General features: G+C 42.0%; 1 protein-coding gene across 1 annotated transcript in view; it reads right to left on the bottom strand.

The window, feature by feature from the left end:
- Positions 1-22,789, bottom strand: part of LOC132379454 (catenin alpha-3-like) — a 1,635,404-nt gene that overhangs the window by 391,624 nt on the left and 1,220,991 nt on the right. The window lies entirely within an intron of this gene.

Below are 22,789 nucleotides of genomic sequence, written 5' to 3'. Positions count from 1 at the left end.
CCATGGATGACAGAAAAATGAATGAATATCTCGGAGGGAAGGGTTAGATTGCTCCTAGTTTCAGTTAAAAGGTTGGCACTGTTGGCCATGGTGGATTAAAAATATGGAAGAAAATGTCGAACTCACATGGGTCAAGGACAGTGCAAGAAAACAGATCAATTGCTTTTGTCCTTTGCATGTGCTTGGAGAAGGAGGCTGCCATTTTGTGGAACCGTTTTATGTCCTCCATTTTGTGAGATGAAGTTGATTTTTTTCCATGTTTTAAAGTAGACACAATGATGCTTCGGGTAATCTGCTGAACTGGAGATTATTTCCAAAGAAGTTATTTGTGATGTGTTTTTGATATAACATAACATGCAGGTTTGTGAATGCTAGGGTCTGTGGCTGCCTAGAGTGATTCGAGCTGGTTACTGAGGAGAACAAAGAACCATAAAATTACCAGTTGTCACTTGCTGGGAAGAGGGCAATAAATGGATACTGGCTTGGGGCAGAGCCAATAAATTCCACATCTATTCTTTACTTCTTGTTATAAAAGGAGAAGTTGGTACAGGAAAATATAATCATAAATACTGCCTGACCCACTGAACTCCTCCAGCATCTTACTTGATGCTTTGGACTCCAGAATATGCAGACTCTTGTGTCTCCATTCTACGTAACTTCCTGCCTGCTGGGCACTGGCTGGTGTAGTTGATGGTCTGAATCCACCAGGACCTCTTCAAAAGATGTTACCTCAAAAGGGCAGCAGCCATCATTAAGAACCTCCAGCCGCCAGGATGTGCCCTCTTCTCATTAGTACAATTGAAGGGGATCCAGAGGACACAAGTTCAACATTTTAGGAACATTATCTTCCCCTCTGTCATCTGCTATATGAACGGACAACAAACATATGAACACTACCTCACTATTTTTGCTCTGTTTTTGCACTACTTACTTATTTTTTTATATTTTTAAACTTTTTTAATAGAATATTTAAAGTATGGCAATGTACCGCTGCTGCAAAGCAACAAATTTTACAACATAAGTCAGTGTTAATAAATTTGATTTTGATCCTGATTTTGAAGACTTCCATGCAGGATTCTGTGTTCACTGAGAGCAGAAAAGTCACTTTCAAACTGAACAATATAATGGAAAATTTTTAAAAACTGGAGATGTGATAAACTATAACCAAAAAAGCCTGCTGGAATGCTGGAAGTGCTCGGTAGGTCAGCCAGCATCTGCAGATGAGAAGCCAAGCCTAGGCTTCAGCCAAAGACCCTTCTTCAGAACTGGGAAAGAGAGAAAGGAAACTGTTGTTAAGATTCAGAGAGGTAGTGCAGTGTTGTACCAGTCACCCTAATTTATCCCTGCCACTGTCTGAAAGAAATTTGTACATTCTCCCCATGGCCACTTGGGTTTCCCCCCACAGTCCAAATTGTACTGGGCGGTAGGTTACTTGGTCATTGAAAATTGTCCCGTGATTAGGGTGGGATTAAATTGGAGATGGCTGGGCCAGCAGGGCCTGTTCCATATTATATCTCAATAAAGAAAAAATAAGTAAATAGGGTAAATGGAATATCTCTGATAGGGCGAGGTCATATTTGCCTTGGTGATAAATGGATCATCTCTCACAGTTTCCAAAATCTTCAAACAAGATTCCACTTGTTTCTTTTTCTCTTGCAGCATTCTGAAAGGATTATTCCCTTAGTGTCTCGCTGTCCTGCACTTCCATCTCCACCAATCAATTTCCTCAGAGCATTTTCCCATCCAACCACTGGAGACGTAGACCATAAGACATAGGAGTAGAGTTAGGTCTTTTGTCCCATCGAGTCTGCTTTGCCATTCCATCATGGCTGATCTGTAATCCCTCTCAATCCCATTCTCTGACCTTCTCTCCATAACCTTTGATGCCCTGACTAATCAAGGAATATCAACCTCCACTCTAAGTATACCTGATGACTTAGTCTCCACAGCCATCTCTAGCAATGAATTCCACAGATTCACTACCCTTTGGTTAATTCCTCCTTGTCTCTATTCTAAATGTCGTCCCTCTAATCTGAGGCTGTGCCCTCTGATTCTAGACTCACCCACTATAGGAAACATCTTCTCTACATCCAGTCTATCTAGGCCTTTCAATGTTCATTACATTATTAATGAGAGCCCCCACTCCCCTCCCCATTGTTCTCAACTCCAGTGAGTACAGGTCCAGAGCCATCAAATATCTCTCATATGTTAATCCTTCCATTCCTGGAATCATTTTCATGACCTTCTCCAATGCCAACACATATTTTCTCAGATAAGTGGCCCCAAACTGCTCAAAATCCTCCAAGTGTTGCCTGACCAATGCCGTATAAAGCCTCAGCATCATATCACTGAACTCTTATTCTAGTCCTCTCGAAATGAATGCCCACATTATTCAGAAAGTCAGAAGGCATGGGATCCAGGGAAGTTTGGCCAGGTGGATTCAGAATTGGCTTGCCTGCAGAAGGCAGAGGGTCGTGGTGGAAGGAGTACATTCAGATTGGAGGGTTGTGACTAGTGGTGTCCCACAAGGATTGGTTCTGGGACCTCTACTTTTTGTGATTTTTATTAACGACCTGGATGCGGGGGTAGAAGGGTGGGTTGGCAAGTTTGCAGACACCACAAAGGTTGGTGGTGTTGTGGATAGTATTGAGGATCATTGAAGATTGCAGAGAGACATTGATAGGTTGCAGAAGTGGGCTGAGAATTGGCAGATGGAGTTCAAACCAGAGAAGTGTGAGGTAGCACATTTTGGAAGGACAAACTCCAAGGCAGAGTACAAAGTAAATGGCAGGATACTTGGCAGTGTGGAGGAGCAGAGGGATCTGGGGGTACATGTCCACAGATCCCTGAAAGTTGCCTTACAGGTAGATAGGGTAGCTAAGAAAGCTTATGGGGTGTTAGCTTTCATAAGTCGAGGGATAGAGTTTACAAGATGTGATGTAATGATGCAGCTGTATAAAACTCTAGTTAAGCCACACTTAGAGTACTGTGTCCAATTCTGGTCGCCTCACAATAGGTAGGATGTGGAAGCATTGGAAAGGATACAGAGGAGATTTACTAGGATGCTGCCTGGTTTAGAGAGTATGGATTATGACCAGAGATTAAGGGAGCTAGGGCTTTACTCTTTGGAGAGAAGCAGGATGAGAGGAGACATGATAGAGGTATACAAGATATTAAGAGGAATAGATAGTGTGGACAGCCAGCACCTCTTCCCCAGGGCACCACTGCTCAATACAAGGGGACATGGCTTTAAGGTAAGGGGCGGGAAGTTCAGGGAAGATATTAGAGGAAGGTTTTTCACTCAGAGAGTGGTTGGTGCGTGGAATGCACTGCCTGAGTCAGTGGTGGAGGCAGATACACTAGTGAGGTTTAAGAGACTACTAGACAGGTATATGGAGGAATTTAAGGTGGGGGTTATATGGGAGGCAGGGTTTGAGGGTCAGCACAACATTGTGGGCTGAAGGGCCTGTAATGTGCTGTACTATTCTATTTCATTGCATTTGCCTTCCTTATCACTGACTCAACCTGCAGGTTAACCTTTAGGAATCCTGCATGAGGACTGCCAAGTTCCTTTGCATCCCAGATTTCTGAATTTTTTCTCCATTTAGGAAACGGTCTATGATTTTATACCTTCTACCAAACTGCATAACCAAGCACTTCCCTATTCTATATTCTAACTGCCACTTCTTTGCTCATTCTCCCAATCTGTCTTAAGTCCTTCCGCAAATTCCTTGCTTCCTTAACACTATTTGCCACTCCACCTATCATTGTATCATCTGCAAACGTGGCCACAAAGTCATTAATTTCATCATTCAAATCATTGACTTGTTACGTGAAAAGAAAGAGTCCAAACACTGACTCATGAGGAACACCACTAATCACAGGCAGCCAACCAGAAAATGGCCCCTTTATTCCCCTTTATTCCTTCTGCCTGACAGTCAATCTTCTATCCATGCTAGTATTTTTCCCGTAATACCATGTGCTGTTATCTTGTTAAGCAGCCTCATGTGCAGCACTTTGTCAATGTCCTTCTGAAAGTGCAAGTATACGACATCTTCCTGTTACATCCTCAAAGAATTTCAGAGTTATCAGGCAAGATTTTCCCCTCAAGAAAACCATGCTGACTTTGGGCTATTTTATTATGTGCCTCCAAGTACATGAAACCTCATCCTTAATAATGGACTCCAACATATTCGCTACTACCCAAGTCAGGTTGGCTGCCCAATAATTTTCTTTCTCCTGCCTTCACCCCTTCTTAAAGAGTGGAATGAGATTTGCAATTTTTGGTCCTCCGGAACTATTCCAGAAACTAGAGATTCTTGAAAGATCATTATTATGCCTCTGCAATCTCTTCATCTGCCTCTTGAGTGTAGCCCATCTGGTCCAGGTGACTTATCTATTTTCAGATCTTTCAGCTTCTCAAGGATGTTCTTCTAGTAATCGCAACTACTCTTGTTTCTGCCCCTTGAATTTCTGGCATACTGCTAGTCTTCCATGGTGAAGACCGATACCAAATACTTATTAAGTTTGTCTGCCATTTGTTTGTCCCCTATTACTGCCTCTCCAGTTTCATTTTGCAGTGGTATGATATCTACTGTCACCTCTGTTTGATACTTTATATACTGTATTTGGAAAAACAACTTTTCATATCCTATTTTACATTATTGGCTAGCTTGCCTTATATTTCATCTTTTCCCTCCTTATGGCTTTCTTAGTTGCCTTCCATTGGTTTATAAAAGTTCCCCAACCCACTAACTTCCCACTCATTTTTGCTATAAATTATATGCCCACTCTTTTACTCTATGGCATCTTTGACTTCTTTTGTCAGCCATAGTTGTGGCACCCTCCTTTTAGAATACTTCTTTATCTTTGGGATGTGTCTATTCTGCACCTTCTGAATTGTCCCAAAATCTCTATCCATTGCTTTTCTTCTGTCATTCCTGCTGGTGCCCCTTCCAATCAACTTTGGCCAACTCTTCTCTCATGCCTCTGTAATTCCCTTTATTTCCCTGTAACAGAGATACTCCTGACCTTAGCTTCTTTCTCTCAAACTATAGGGTGAATTCTATCATATTATCATCACTATCTCTCAGGAGTCCTTTTGCCTTAAGCTCCCTAATCAAATCTGGTTCATTCTCCTAGTGGGCTCAACCACAAACTGCTCCGAAACAGACTTTCTAAATGAAATGGCAACTCACATGCCCTTCTTCCAAACTGGTGCACTACAGTTGGTGTTCACAATTTGACCTCCTACAATAGAGGAGCCAAACATATTTTGTGTGGCTGGCTTTGCAGAGAACCTGCATTCAGTTAGCAGGGGTGATGCAAAACTTCCAGGCGTGTGTCACTTCAATTCTCTATTCCACTCCCACTCTGATGTGTGGCCTCATGCACTGTTACAACAGGACCAACACAAGTTCAAGGAGCAGCACCGCAGCTTCCACTGGCCACATTATGCTCGATATGAAATTAACAATTATAGGCAGCTCAATGTTACTGTTAGAATTTACTAGTTTGCTGTAGGTTATCTATCTGTAGATAGATTTTTTCTCTCCATGGATGCTGCCTGATCTAATGTGCATTTCACAGGACTTACTTTTTCCTTTGCTTGTTCTTTCTCTCTCTCCCTCCCTCCATCACTCTCCCTCTCTCCCTGCACCCCAGTTTCACTTATTAATCTATCAACCAAACTGCCTTATCAGTAGTTCATTACCATGCCAACATTGGTCATAAGAGATATCCATTGCCCTATCCATTATTCTCCCAAATGGAATCCTACCTTGGTGCCTCACTATGGCGTAGGAGTGACACAGGCTGAACATCAGCGAAGTATGGCGGAGATTGGTTCTCTGGCAGGTCTAACCTAGCTGTGAAGGTGATGGTCCATCGGTATACTACTAGACTAGTAGTAGGATCGTGGCTAGCTAAGTCAAGAAGGTAAGCATGCCTTTGCTACTTTGTAGGTTATGCCTCTTCAGGCAAAGGCTGCCCCAAGTGATGACACCGGCAGCAGGGTATCTGATGGTGTCTGTGGCAGATGAATCCAAAAGGGTCAATGGTACAGCCACCTTGATGGCACGCGGAGGAACCGGAGTGCTGGTCAACGGATGGCATCACTAGACTAGTTAGTTGTCACTGCGGGGCAGCTTCCTTATCTGCTAAGTCTGTTACACTCCTGTGTACCATTTAGCATTAGATTTGGAAGCTCAGAGAGACTGTATGGTGGGGGCACAACACTGTTTGTCTTATTACTGTGCAAGGCGTGTTGGAGTAAAACTCTCAGCACAGTCAACATCAAAATCGGTGGACAGCCAAAGAAGTTTCCCCCAAACATCTCTGCAATTTAGAACTTGATGTCTCTTTCCCCCAGCTCTTAACAAGTGTCTTCAATATGAAGCATTTATTGTGCTTCTCTTTCCGTAGATGCTGCCTGACCAACTGAGAGTTTCCGGCACTTTCTGTTTTTATTTCAGGCCCTGATAGTTTTCTTCAAGCCACAATGTCATTGTAACAGTGGTCAAAAAGAAGAAGCTGCCAGGCCAAAGGATGCATCTGTGCCTATTCACTCCTTAAAAGTCCTCCTTTTGGAGCTCACATCTTCTGCAGTGTTAACCATGCCTTGATTAGCAGCATCCTGCCACTTCCTCACTGCACAGGGTGGAAGGGCCATAACCGCAGACGTTCTGGGGTTGATTTACCTGTGGCAGGCACGATTCCAATCGAGTTTATGTGGTGCAAAGAAACTCTTCTTAGTTCCCACATTTTGAAAGATTATAAAAATAAAGATCATAAACACAAGAGATTTTGCAGATGCTGGAAATCTAAAGCAACACCCACACATAGACAGATAGGGAGAGAGACAGACACACACAATGCTGGCAGAACTCATTGGGTCAGGCAGCATCTATGGAGACGAGTAAACAGTCGGCTTATCTATCTGAGATCCTTCATCAGGACTCATGAAGTATTGGATGTTCAAAAGGCTCTGGGTGGGGCACGAAAGGAGATCTGAAGATATTTAGGAAAAAATGTTTTTTTGGATTTCAGTTCTGATGTAGGGTCTCAGCCTAAAATGTCGACTGTTCATTCGACAACAAAGACCAACTTCTCCAAAAAGAAAAATCCAGATGAGACCTTTCTGATGAAAGTGCACATCCATTACTGTTGTTATACTTACTAAGAAACATAATGTTTTTCAAAAATAATTGTACTGCGTAACCTGGCAGGCATCACAGAGCTGCTGATGCTTCAGTGGAAACTCACATTAAATTCATGACCTCAAGCTATTAAATCCCATTAATCCTAAAAGCCTGTTAACCCAGTGTCTCCAACACAGTTTAAACATTAAATATCCTAACCAACAATATTTCACCTTCTGTGAGACAAGGTTATAAAAGGTAGCATTACTACTTCAACACATAAAACCAGAGCTTTAAAGCAATGCATAGTGATCATTTGTGCCTCGACTCCGAGGGAGATCATTCTGACCTGCATCCCTATAAAAGGCAATTGAATTGACTTTATTTCTTACATCCTTCACATACATGAGGAATAAAAACCTTTACCTTATGTCTCCATCTAAATGCGCAATCATAGTAGTTTATAATAATTTATAATAGATAGAACAGTCAATGTAATATAGAGTACGCTCAAGTCAGTGTGAATTCATCAGTCTGATGGCCTGGTGGAAGAAGCTGTCCCGGAACCTGTTGATCCTGTCTTATGCTGCGGTACCGTTTCCCGGATGGGTTGTGTATTTTGTCCCTGTGCTCAACTAGAGCTCTGTACATTCCTCCATTTCAAGTACATTTCCCATTTGAATTTTGAAATTTTGCAACTGAATCTGCAACTGCCATCCTTTTGGGCAATGCGTTCTTGATTACCACATTCAGCCATTTAACAAGATATTCATGTCTTCTCCTCATTTCATACTTTTGCCAATTATTAGAAATATGGGTCCTCCAGATACTACATGCACTTTGAATTACATTTTATTAACTTATCAGTGATATTATTTTTTATATGCTCTGTGTGATACTTGTTTTGTGGGTGCACTGTGACCTGGAGTGACATGGTTTCACTTGGCTCTATATATGAAGTCACAATCACACATCAGTTCGACTGGACCAATGTCACTATCCTAGGCCAAGGCCGTCAACGACAAGCCCTAGAACTCGAAGCGGCTTTATTCTCCACACAGAATTCTATCAACAAGCACATCAAAATGAACCCAGTTTACATCTGACATCAGCATCAAGTTGTCAGTCCAGAGCTAAGAGTCAATTCACACCTGATTACACACGTCAATCAATGATGATGTTGTTAATCCTACACAATGGCCGACTAACTCAGCCTGGACAACAATCATCATCTAATCGGATTTTAACGAACCAATCGTGGATTACATAATCGGTAACCGATAGAAGTGGCACATATACCCACACACACACAAACAGACAGACTAATCACAGGACACGTAAAAGACGAACAAAGTCACACTGACAATGTTGTCTAGCTGGGTAACGAAACGTCTGCAAGCTAACAAGTCAGCTCAGTGAGCCACTCAACAACAACATCCTCAACCCGAGCTACAAATCTTTTCCAGTATCTTAAATATATATGCCAGATGACAAAGACTAGAACTTGAAACTGAATATATGTGTTTTTTTTTGCTTACTATTTTGTATGTTTTGCATCTTGGTCCCAGAGGAACACGGTCTTGTTCGGCTGTATTCACGATTTGTTGAATGACAATTAAACTTGAATTTGATTTGAACTTGAACCGCTACTGATCCGGACTCCAGTGGAAACGGTCTACTTCTGAGAAATGTTACCAGGACACCTCGTAGTTGTGAGCTTAAGTCCATAAAGCTTCTCTGCACTAAGCAGAGCAATCACAGCAGGGTGGTCTCTCACCACAGATAAGGTGCCAGCCAGGCATGTCGTTCAACAATACCTGCCTGTTAATGCAAGTACCTAATCAGCCAATCATGTGGCAGCAACTCAATGCATAGAAATATGTCAAGAGGTCCAGTTGTTGTTCAGACCAAACAGCAGGCTACATCCACACATCTACATCTACATCCAGAGACTGGATAATTTTGAAAATGCGTAAAAACGATAGGCATCCGCACTATGCGTTTAAAAAAATATCTCTGTCCACATTGAAAGGGAGATTTCGGCGAATCTCCTCCTACTGGGCATGTTCAGGACACATCTAGCAAAAACAAGCGACGTGTTTGGTGTTGAATCTCGCCATAAAAGTGCGCGTTTGTGTAGTTACAGACTAGAAAAACTTAAAATGATGGACAGCTGTTGGTTTTCGCGCAGGAGAACTTAAAAGTAAAAAAAAAACAAATACTGGAGCGTACGGAGGCAACCAACAGGGAGTTCATGGACAGATTGACCTGGCTGACGACGAACATTGAAAAGCTGACTAACTCTGTTGCATTAATAAAGCCCCTTGTTAAATGCATAAAACATGTCTGCATCAGTGTTATTGTGTATTTCCATACAATGTTACATTAGGCTGTTACACATCTATTGTCAGAGAAGTACTTGCATAAATAGGTAAACCACCTTCATACGAGCAAGGACAGAAAACCGGGCGAAGTGAGTTTACTTATTTATTCAGTAAGTTATGGGTCAAAGTATTTGGTGAGTACATTTCTAACTCTTCTGGCTTCAGTCTCGTTGCCATCGGCTCTGAAATTGTTAGGTTGCATTCAAGAAAACAATGAAATAACGTGCTGCCGTCTGATAGCGTTTTCAGAAGTCTCCGGTTACCCTGTCCACACTGATCCGCCTGAGCAGCGTTTTCAAAAATACCCACCCTGGAAAGCGTTTCTGAAAAGCTCCGATTTCGGGGGACGAAAATGCCATTTTAGTGTGGAAAGAGGGTAAAAACAAAGAGAAAAAGCTTTGGTTACGGATTTATCCGGTGTAGTGTGGACATAGCGTCAGAATGGGAAAGAAATGTGACTGACTGTAGAGTGATGGCTGCTGCTGGATGGGGGGGTGGGGTTTGAGTATCTCAGAAACTGCTGACCTCCTGGGATTTTCACACACAATCGTCTCTATAATTTAGAGAAAAAAAAACAAAAACAGAATTAAAATCCAGTGAGCAGCAGTTCTGTGATGAAAACACCTTGTTAATGAGAGAGGTCAGAGAAGAATGGCCAGGCTGGTTCATGCTGATAGGAAGGCAACAGCAGGTCAATTAGCCATGTTTCACAAGAGAGATGTGCAGAAGGGCATCTCTAAATGCACAACACGTCGAACCTGGGCTAGAGCGGCAGAAGACCAAGTCCGTACTCTCAGTGGCCACTTTATTGGGTACACTTGCTATCTAATACTGAGTGTAATGGCACCATGCATCATCTCCTGTTTCCAATGCTTCATCTCAGGCTCATGGCAGGGCAAAGGCCTGAGTACGGAGTGGCCCTCTGGGAATCTACAGCAAGAGGGAAACAGCCTTAGACCAGAAAGAAGACAAACCGGGGCAATTTAAAGAGAGCTGTCCAACATAAGCTTTTTTTTGTTAAATGCTTAAACTGGGGATTGAGTCACATTTCATTTCAATCCATGGCAATCGTTTATGAAATTATAAATCTTTTACATGGCAAGTGAAAGGAACTGACATAAAACACAGCCTTAAGTTACTGCAACTGAGGAATATCAATCACACTGATTGTCCTCAGCACCGTGAACACATTACGATGAAGCTGCACTGACAGCAGTGCCTTGGGCTATGGGAAAAGTGCAATTGTAGCATCATACTGAATTTAATACATCTGAGTTACAAAATGAGATGTCTTCAGGTCTATGTACCTTTGGTTTGTTTGATACTGTGTCAGCAGTTAGATAATTAAATCAAAGGAAACATAAAATATACAAATAACTATAATGACCCCATCAGTTCAAACCAATTCATTTAAAATGTCGCTGCATGCTTGTTCTTCTGTCTCTCTCTTTCCATTTGAGGCATTTTCCCCCACATCGTTCCAAAAATCTGTGATCCAAAGTCAAGACCTTTGGAAGGGACTTGCCCTGACAGCAAATGTCCTCCTTCCACCTACCAGACCCCACCAAATCATGGGATCTTCAGTTCTTGGAATTTCTCAAGCAGGCCAATATGACTAAGTTTCTGAACAACTAACAACAATGAATCAGAGTGTGAACCAGAGGAGCCATCACACTTATTCTTGTTCCATCAGGGACACCTACCGTCCCATTCCATGCCCAGCATATAGTCGGAGGCTAAAGACCGCAGCATCAGGGGTAAGGACCATGAAGATGTGGTCAAGGAAGGTGGAGGAGCACTTACAGGAGTAAGTGGATTGGACAATATTCTGGGATTCATCTTTGAGTCTGAATGAATATCAAAGAGGATACTAAAAGCATTTTCAAGTATATATAGAGTAAAAGGCAGGTGAGAGTAGATATAGGACTGATAGAAACTGATGCTGGAAAAATTGTAATGGGAGATACGGAGATGGCGGAGGAATTGGACAAGTATTTTGCATCAGTCTTCACTGAGGAAGACATCAGCAGTATACCAGACACTGAAGAGTGTCAGGAAAGAGAAGTGCGCGCAGTCACAATTAGGACAGAGAAAGTACTCAGGAAGCTGAATAGTCTAAGGGTAGATAAATCTCTCGGACCAAATGAAATGCACCCTCGTGCTCTGAAGGAAGTAGCTGTGGGATTGTGGAGGCATTAGCAGTGATCTTTCAAAAGTCTATAGATTCTGGCCTGGTTCCGGAGGACTGGAAGATTGCAAATGTCACTCCACTATTTAAGAAGGGGACAAGGAAGCAAAAAGGAAATTATAGACCTGATAGCTTGACATTGGTGGTTGAGAAGTTGTTGGAGTTGATTGTCAAGGATGAGGTTATGGAGTACCTGGAGTATATGACAAGATAGGCAGAACTCAGTATGGTTTCCTTAAAGGAAAATACTGCCTGACAAAACTATTGCAATTTTTTGAGGAAATTACAAGTAGGCTAGACAAGGGAGATGCAGTGGATGTTGTGTATTTGGATTTTCAAAAGGCCTTTGACAAGGTGCCGCACATGAGGCTGCTAAACAAGATAAGAGCCCATGGAATTACAGGAAAGTTACTTATGTGGTTAGAATGTTGGCTGATTGGCAGGAAACAGAGAGTGGGAATAAAGGGATCCCATTCTGGTTGGCTGCCGGTTACCAGTGGAGTTCCACAGGGGTTCGTGTTGGGGCTACTTCTTTTTGCATTATATATCAAGAATTTGGATTGTGGAATAGATGGCTTTGTGGCTAACTTTTATGATGATACAAAGATAGGTGGAGGAGCCAGTAGTGCTAAGGGAACAGAGTCTGCAGAGAGACTTGCACAGATTGGGAGAATGGGCAAAGAAGTGGCAAATTAAATACAATGTTGGAAATGGTATGGTCATGCACTTTGGTAAAAGAAATAAACTGGCAGACTATTATTTAAATGGGGAGAGAATTCACAAAGTTCTGAGATGCAACAGGACTTGGGAGCCCTCGTGCAGGATACCCTTAAGGTTAACCTCCAGGTTGAATCAGTGGTGAAGAAGGCAAATGCAATGTTGGCATTCATTTCTAGAGGAATAGAGTATAGGAGCAGGGATGTGATGTTGAGGCTCTATAAGGACCTCACTTGGAGTACTGTGTGCAGTTTTGGGCTCCTTATTTAAGAAAGGATGTGCTGACATTGGAGAGGGTTCAGAATGATTCTGGGAACGAGAGGGTTAATATATATGAGAAACATTTGACTGCTTTTGGACTGTACTCCTCAGAGTTTAGAAGAATGAGGGGGGACCTCATAGAAACATTTCGAATGTTGAAAGGCATGGACAGAGTGGATGTGGCAAAGTTGTTTGCGATGGTGGGGGAGTCTAGTACGAGAGGGCACGACTTATGGATTGAAGGGCGCCCATTCAGAACAGAGATACGAAGAAATTTTTTTAGCCAGAGGATGGTGAATCTGTGGAATTTGTTGTCATGGGCAGCAGTGGAGGCCAGGTCTTTGGGCGTATTTAAGGCAGAGATTGATAGGTATCTGAGTAGTCAGGGCATCAGAGGTTATGGTGAGAAGGCGGGGGAGTGGGACTAAATGGGAGAATGAATAAGCTCATGATAAAATGGTGGAGCAGACTCAATGGGCCAAATGGCTGACTTCTGCTCCCATGTCTTATGGTTTTAATATGCCATAGTTACCACCAACTTCATCAAGACCTGTGTGGATGAGCACGTGTCTTTGAGAATATGCAGGACATACCCAAACCAAAAGTTGAGGATGAATCAGGAATTTGTAGTCTGCTGAGGCCTAGATCTGTGGCATTCAAAACCGGTGATCCAGAAATATAGTACAAGTCCAGGTACGACCTATGGACACAACACACACAAAATGCTGGAGGAACTCAGCAGGCTAGGCAGCATCTATGGAAAAGTGTAAACAGTCAACGTTTCAGGCCGAGACCCTTCGGTAGGACTGGAGAAAAAAGGATAATTCAGAGTTAGAAGGTGGGGGGTGGGGGAGGAAACACAAGGTGATAGGTGAAACCAAAAATGGAGAAGGGCGAAGTAAAGAGCTGGGAAGTTTATTGGTGTAAGAGGTACAGGGCTGGAGAAGGGGGAATCTAGTAGGAGAGGAAAGAAGGCCACAGAAGAAAGGGGAAGGAGCACCCGAGGGGAGTGGGGGGGGGGGGTCGATGGGCAGGTAAGGAGAGAAGGCGAGAGAGGGAGAAGAGGGTGAGGAATGGTGATAGTGGGGAATTACCGGAAGCTTGGAAAATGAATGTTCATGCTGTCAGGTTGCAGGCTATTTAAGAATGAAAAAATAATTCCAATTCAGTTCAAAGATTGAATCAGATGCACATCAGATCTGGAAGGGTTTTGTAGTCATTCTTTCATACAAAGTAAAACCTATCATGAATGACTGTGATGCTTCACACCCGGATGAGCTCAATGCCTTTTATACACACTTTGAAAGGGAGAATAAAAATAAAAATGTGAATCCCTGCAGCATCTGGTGACCCTGTGATCTCTGTCTCGGAGGTCAATGTCAGAAGATCTTTAAAGAGGGTAAACCCTTGCACGGCCTTAAGCCCTGATGGTGTACCTGGTGGGGCTCCAAAAACCTGTGCCAACCAAGTGGTGGGAGTGTTCAAGGCCATCTTCAGTCTGTCACTGCTATAGTCAGAGATGCCCACCTGCTTCGAAAGGGCAACAATCACACCATTGCCCAAGAAGAGCAGGATGATCTGTTTCAACAACTATCCTCCAATGACACTCACATCTACTGCATGAAATTGTTTTGAGAGGTTGGTCTTGGCTAGAATCAACTCCTGCCTGCTCAAGGACCTGGACCCACCGCAATTTGCCTATTGCCACAGTAGGCCTGCAGTGCTTCCATGTCTCACTGGCTCTCTACTCAGCCTTGGACAATAGCAATACCTGTGTCAGGTTGCTGTTTATGAACTACAGTTCAGTGTTCAATACAATCATACCCTCAGTTCCAATCAACTGCTTTACTTCCTCTACACCCATTATTGTGCCAGGCACAGCTCAGGTGCAATCTATAAATATGCCAACAACATAACTATTGTTGGCAGAATTTCCGATGATGATGAAGAAGTGTACGGGAGCAAGGTAGATCAGCTGGTTGAGTGGTGTTGCAGCAACTACCATGCTCTCTAGGTCAGTAAGACCAAGGAAGACCATCCCAAAGTCCACAATATTACTGACTGGTCAGTAAGATAGTGGACATCAGGAAGGGGAACTCAAGGGAACACACACCAGTCCACATTGAGGGAACAGAAGTGGGAAGGGCAAACAGTTCCTGATTGTCAATTCTCTGAGGGTCTATCTTGGGCCCAACATATTGATGAAATTATAAAGAAGGCATGACAGCAGCTATATTTCATTAGGAGTTACAGGAGATTTGGTATGTCACCAAAGGTACTGCAGATGTACCGTGGAGAGCATTCTAACCGGTTGCATCTCCATCTGGTATAAAGGTGCCACTGTACAGGACTGGGAAAAGCTGCAGAAAGTTGTGAACTCTACCACTTCCATCATGGGCACTATCCTCCCCCTGGATCCATCAGGACATCATCAAGGAGCAAAGGACCCCCATCACCGAGGACATGCCGTCTTCTCATTGTCACTATCAAGGAGGAGGTATAGGAGCCTGAAGACACACACTCAACGTTTCAGCAACAGCTTCTTCCTCTACCATAAGAGTTCTGAATTTGCAATAAACTCATGAATATTACCCCAGTAGTTTTTCCTCTCTTTTTGCATTACTTATTTAATTTAGTTTTCTTTTCATATATGCTTATTGTAATTTATAGTTTCATTATTGTGTATTGCAATGCACTGCTGCCACAAAACAAGAAATTTAATGACATATGCCAGTGATATTAAATCTGATTGATTTTAATTCTGGTCGAGCTGGTTCCCGACATCACAATTGCCCTTCAGCCTTCCTTGAACCAATGTAATCAATCAGTAACTCAAGAGGTTCTGCAGATGGTGGAATTGAGTGTAACACACACAAAATGCTGGAGGAACATCTGTGGAGGCGACTATACAGTCGATATTTCGGTCTGAAACCCTTATGAGTCCTGATAAAGTAATGAATTTCAAAAGGCTTTAATTATTGCACAAATGGAGCTTTGAAAATAATTAGGATATTTTTTTTGGATTCATGGAATAACTTTGATGCAGAATTCATTGCCTGTGGAAGTGATAGAAACAATCTTTCAGGGTTTGCAGGAGATACGACAATGATTAATTGAGAGAGACTGGCTGTAGGGCTATGAGGAAAGAAGCTCCACTCAGAGCAAAACATCGACTCCTTTCTTTTCCATTGACGCTGCCAGAACTGATGATTTCCTCCAGCAGTTTGTGTTTGGTACTCAGTGACTGCCACTGACAGTGGAGGAGGGAATAAACAGTCAGGTTATTCAATCAGATTGAGCGTCTACACTAAAGCAAAGAGGTTCACATCCCAGACAGGTATCCACTCACTGCCAGTAGATGGGCAGCAAACATGTCGGTTAGTGATGGCTAAGTAGGAGGAAGGGGATTGGAAGTGGACAGGGTCAGCAACTTCAAGTTATTTTGCATTATCGTATCAGATGATCTGTTCTGGGACTAGCACATAAGTGCTCTCACAAAGATGGCATGGTGGCCCCTTTACTCTCTTGGAAGTTTGCATAGATTCAGCATGTAATTTAAAACTCTGACAAACTTCTGTAGATGCACAATGGAGAGAATCCTGTCTGGATGCATCATGGCCTGGTATGGAAGCACCAAAACCCAGGAATAGAAAGATCTGTAGAAATTAGCGGATACGGCCCAGTCTGTCATAGGTGAAGCCTTCCCCACCACTGAACGCATACAAGGAGCACTGTTACAAGAAAGCAGCATCCATCATCAAGGACCCCCCCACCTGGGCCATGCTCTCTTTTCACAGTTGCCCTTGGGAAGGAAGGACAAGAGTCTTTGGTCCCGCATTACCGAATTCAGGAACAGTTATTACTCTACAACCATCAGGCTCCTGAACTGGTATGGATAACTTCACTCACCTCAACACTGAATTAATTCCACATCCTACAGACTCACTCTCAAGGACTCTACAACTCACGTTCTCAGTATTAATTATTTATTTTTTAAATCTGCACAATTTTTCTTCTTTTGTATTTTGGGTTGTTTGTCAGTCTTTAAATATAACTTTACAACAATTTCTGTAAATGCATGTAGGAAGATGAATATCAAACTAGTAGCTGGTGACATATACATACTTTGATAATAAATTAACATTGACTTTGAAAGTAGGAAAATGAATGCTTCAACAACACTCCTAAGTCATCCTTGGTGCACCTCAATAATGATCCAGAGTTCTGGGAGGATGTGTCTTAAAGGTACCCTCGTCTCCAAAAGAGTAGAATGCTGAGACAGAGCGTGCAATAGGCAGCTTAAATCTTACAAAAACAGCAGGCCCAGGCAGTCTAACAATCTGCAATTCGCAGGCCATTCAAAGTACACAGTGGCCTGATCCACCACTCACAGCAACCGGTAATGAAATGGCCACAGAAGAGCTGGGGAAGTTCCCCAACAATACAAAGTTTAATCTGGTACACTTTGTCAGAAAATAACATCATGTACATAGTCAAAGGTGTGAGCGTAGACAAGTACAATTCTTTAAAAGAGAGTGAGAGAGAGTGTTTTTTTTAAAAGAGATACGGTGTGGAGTGGGCCTTTCCAGTCCCTCAAGCTACATTCAACCAGATTTAGCCCTAGGACTGTTGTCACAGGACAATTAAAATGACCAATTAGCCTACCCAGTACATCTTTGGACTGTGGGAGGAAGCCACAGGGAAAACCCCATGCATTCCAAGGGGGGGGGGGGGGGAGACACATACAGAGACTCCATACAGAGGATGCCGGAATTGAACTCAGAACTCCGACTCCTGAACTGTAATGGCATGGTGCTAACCGCTACACTACGGTGGTGCCCACTATATAATTGACTACCGTGGTCAGCAAATCATTTAGGAGCTTGGGATTCAAACACAGGGTTAAAACGATGCAAATGGAAAAATGATACCGAGAGTTTAAAGTGCTGAGTTTTGGGCACAAATAGAGCTTGAAAATATTTAGCTAAAGCATTTTTTCCCCTAGATAGAATATTTATGGTGCAGAATTCACTGTCTCTGGAGGTGGTTGAAACAGTCAATCATGGTTTTCAAGAAATACAAGGATGGTTAATTGAGAGAGGATGATTTATAGGGCTGAGGAAAGAGTCTCCAGGATGCTTTACCAGGAGCTGGAAAGAGTTTTAAAAATTAGCTTTATTTATCACTGGTACATCAAAACATCAGAGCATACAGTGAAATGTACTCCTTACTACAAATCAAATCAGTGAGAATTCTGCTGGGCAGCTTGCAAGTGTTTCCAAGCTTCCACTATCAACGTAATATTGTGACACCCTTGGGCAAGTGGGGGGTGTGGTTGACAGCCTGCCTCTGCATTTCTAATGACCAGCACTGTTTATTGTTCTTGTGTTAAAATGCTTTTGTGGGGTTATGGTGAGAAGTCCCAGTTCATTTATTGTTACATTTTAGTTTGGGTTAGACAGTTATTCACTTGGGTATTTGTGGGGCACCCTAATTGTGTGTGATGGTCACCTACCCCCATCTGCGTGAGACCGATTGAGTTCACTCTCCAGGTCATGGTGCCCAGTCTGTTTTGTGTCTATCACAATAAAACAGTTGTTGAGTTCAACGAGCTTCTTCGTCTGTCATTATGGACCAAATGCTCAGTACAATATGTTCCCAACTCACTAACCCTATCCCAACGGGATCGCTGACACAGTAAGGTAATACACTAACCACTATGCTGCTCCAAGTAGACCCAATGGCTTCTCTCTGCGCAAAATGGCAAAATTCAATACCCTTTCAAGTTGAAGGATGATCAAAGAAGAGGCACGTAGTGTTCTGTCTAAGTTTGGCAGTGAGTGAACATACTTGAGATAGCGCAGAATAGTGGAGTTCAGCCATGGAATTCTCTTGCCCCAGCAACAAGCATTATGGAGAATCGTAGGAGAGAAGACAATGATATTGAGACCATGGCAGAAACTTTTGGCACAACTTGCTGTGCAACTTCCACCACAGCAAGTCATTCTTTCTGGTCAGTGTAATTAAGTTGTTTACAGTGGCTTTCTGTATAATAGGCTGCTTCATGGTACCCAGCTTTAAAAAGTTCAAAAACTTCATGAAGTCATTCTCCCTTTTTGATTCTAGATGCAGTAAGATAAAATAAGGAAATAAACACTAATTTTTGAGAGACTAGAATGTCTCGAATAGAATTATCTGCACTTTAGGCTAAAGACCAGCAAAAGGTTTGATTGAAATAGGTGACCATTGAGAAAACAAGTTTCACTTGGTACTTCTAGCTTACACACTAATTCCACAACATGTTTAAAGTTGCTTTTGTACGAAAGCAAAATGGAAAAAAATGTGATCTATTATGCATTCTGTATTGTGCCATTCCTTCAATAAAAATATATTATATAAAGTTGCTAACTCCAAGCTTGCTGGAGAGCTCATCATTTATGGACAGGTTGTTGGCTGGAAATATCACCTCCAACACTTCTTCTGTGCAATTCCACACACGTGTAGAATTGTCCTTTGGATTGTCCTTGTCCACTTCCATCTCTCATCTACTTACTGATCCCATTATCCAAAATCAGCTGGTTGTGTGTTTGTTTAATATTTCAATAATATTTGAGTAATGATGTAGTTTGATTCAGTATTCTTGTTTGTTTTAATAGTTAATTAGGGTTTTATGTAAAAATAAAACTGCATACATCATCACGCTACCACATGACACATGCATGCCCTCCTTAAAATAAACTTGACCTAGACTAGTATACCAGGACTCCTGGGTTTCTGTTGAATTAATTTGATGTTTTGAAGTTACAAAACATAACATTGATGATGAGATATCTTTAAAGCGAACCCAAGGTGGTTCAAATGCAGCAAAACTAAAAAAAAATGCAGAGGAATGTTACGTAATAGACGCAGTCCGGTGTGTGCAGCAAGACAGTCGAGTTTAAAAAAGCTGTGCAGCAGATAGTCTTCGGAAGGGAAGAGACGATTGAGTTTAAAACAAAGTAAAATAATACAGAAGCATCCAGCGTCCATAAAGAGTAAGTATCAGGTGATAATAATCATTAAAAAAAACAGCAGAACTGGCTAGCTACAGTGGAAAGATTGATCAGTTTGATTACACAACGGGTAAATGGCTCATGTATACTGAGCTATTGGAACAGTATTTTGAAGCAAATGAAATAGCCAATGAGAAGTGAATACCAATTTTTCTAGGTGCATTGGGTTTAAAGGCAAAGGAAATGAGCTTTACTGCTATTTTAGAAGTGATGCAGGAACACAGAATCAAAGCCATTATTGATTGCAGAATGCTTTTGGTTTCATAAGTGGAATTGAAAAGGAGTCCATTACAACATACATGCTTGAATTGAAGAGATTGTCAGAGCATTGTCAGTTCAATAATGGTCTTAATGATAGCATAAGAGATCATTTAGTTTGTGAAATCTTAAAAAGAAAGCACTCAAAAATAGCTCCTAACTGAAGTAGCTTACATTTAAAAGAGCAGTAGAAATCACTGTTTCAATGGAAACTGTAGTCAGAGACATAATTGAGTAGCAGTCAGGAATGAAAGTAAACATGAACAAAATTGCAAAGTCCAGACAGAAACCAGCCTGGCTGAACAAAATGTGTTATGGGCTCACATTCTCCAAACAAATGCAGATTTAAAGGCAAACTTTGCAGAAAATGCAACAAAGTAGGACATATACAAAGAGCATACTGGACAGACAAAAATAAATGGACTGCACAGGGAAGAGAAAAAGATAAAAGTTCAAGTTAGTTTCAAAAAGAACACTAATCTGCATGCTGTTGATAAAAAAATTGATAATGATGAAAGTGACACAGAATTATGTAGCCTTGAGATTTTCAGTGAAAACTAATAATAGATAAGCAATATGCCTTACACCAGAAGTGAAGGACAAATTAATTAAAATGGAATTGGACTCTGGTTAGGCTACTCCAGTCATTCTACAAGATGAGTTTGAACTGCATTTCAAAAATGTTATGAAGCCTGCAGATATCCATCTAAAAAAAACTTATGCTGGAGAAAAGATAACTCCTGTGGCAATGTCATTTGTAACCGTGAAATACAACAAGCAACAAGCCACATTGAGCTTGTATGTGATAAAAACAGAAGGAACAGCATTGCAAGGGTGTGATTGTCTGGGACAACTACAGCTTGACTGGAGGTCCATCCACCATTTGCATGCCTCATCCCCTGCAATGAAGTCAATTGAAAGCGAATTAAGAAAGGTACTGGATGATACCACAACTGTCTCCATGCTGAACACCATAAACTGTGGCCCAAGAGAGGTCAAACAGGTGTTGTTATCAACCTCTGTGCCTCTAGTTGGAAAGCATATTGACTCAGGAAGGACCAGGCTTCTTCAAGGAACTGTGAAAGTGAAGGAAATACTGGTCCGAACACAACAGTTTTTAGAGACAACATATCTCAGAAAGCCTCTGTTATGTTAATCAGGCAGTTACTTGTGAAATGTGTGTTAGTTGTTAGCTGGAAGAGAGTTAAAGAAACTTCAGGAAAGTTGCAAATATTTGGCTTTTGTGAGTATAAAGAACCAGACTCTACTCTGCATGTATTGAGATTATTGCATGAACTTCAAGTGGGAGATGAAAAGGTGCTTGTAAAAGTTGATGCGAAGACCAAAGCCCAGCTGGATGAATGGAAGGCAAAATAGTAAAGTGTCAATGGGAGATATGAAAACAGAGGATTCATCAGATAACGTTGTGGAAGAGAAAACCAAGAGAAGAAATATAACTGTGCAACAGAAGGATTAATTAGAGAATACTCCAGTGAACTAAATGTACCTCCTAAGATCAAGATGCACAAACTGTAGAAGAAAAAAGAGGGAAGAGATGGAGAGAAAAAATGTGAACAAGAAAAGAAGAGAGAAGGAATATGAGAAAGAAGAAGAAAGGGATTGAAGGGGAGAGGGAGAGAGGGAGAGAGGGAGAGAGGGAGAGAGGGAGAGAGGGAGAGAGGGAGAGAGGGAGAGAGGGAGAGAGGGAGAGAGGGAGAGAGGGAGAGAGGGAGAGAGGGAGAGAGGGAGAGAGGGAGAGAGGGAGAGAGGGAGAGAGGGAGAGAGGGAGAGAGGGAGAGAGGGAGAGAGGGAGAGAGGGAGAGAGGGAGAGAGGGAGAGAGGGAGAGAGGGAGAGAGGGAGAGAGAGAGAGAGAGAGAGAGAGAGAGAGAGAGAGAGAGAGAGAGAGAGAGAGAGAGAGAGAGAGAGAGAGAGAGAGAGAGAGAGAGAGAGAGAGAGAGAGAGAGAGAGAGAGAGAGAGATGTCCAGAGCTGCAGTCACTGAGCCAACCCATATAATCACCAAGGAGAAGGTCCCAGAACTCAAGATTGTTTTCACAACCAATGTGTTCTCTCACCTGCCAAATAGACCGACTTCCCTTGTTAGGAAGACATTATCCCACAAGATTAAGAAATCCTCCACTTCAAATAATTCTTTAGGCCTGAATGGGATAGTTTCAAATTTACTATGCAGTGGATGTCTGCATATAGTAATTGTATTATATAATATACAGTGTGTATAGTTGAGATGCATTCTACATGGAGCTGGAGATTATAGCAAAGCAGGGCAGAGTATTGTGTATTTAATATTTCAATAGCATTTGATTAATTATATATATATATATATATATACACAGTACATATTGTTTGATTAAGCATGCTTGTCCATTTAAATTAATTAGGGGGGTATATATAAAAATGTTAATTGCCCATGTCATCACACTACCTTGCAATACATTCATGCCTCACTGAAAGTAAACTCGAACTAGACCCACATTCCCAGATTCCCATGTTTCCTTTGAAATAATTTAATGTTTTGAAGCTACAAAACATAACACAGACCATCAGGCTTTGCGTGAACACTGACTAGTTGGATCTCCACCTCTCTCCTCACTTCCTCTCCCTCCGAGGCCGTGTTCGACACCCATTTCCACTGAGGTTGAGTGAGACTACAACTAGAGGTCATAGATTGAAAGGTTGAAAGGTGAAATACTTGAAGTGGAACAAGAGGGGGAACATCTTTACTCAGAGTGTGGAACGAGTTTCCAGCAGATGTGATGGTTGTGGGCTTGA

This window comes from Hypanus sabinus, chromosome 22, assembly GCF_030144855.1.
Source record: "Hypanus sabinus isolate sHypSab1 chromosome 22, sHypSab1.hap1, whole genome shotgun sequence".
In the NCBI taxonomy this organism is placed as follows: Eukaryota; Metazoa; Chordata; class Chondrichthyes; order Myliobatiformes; family Dasyatidae; genus Hypanus; species Hypanus sabinus.
This window is presented reverse-complemented; position numbering and strand designations above follow the sequence as displayed.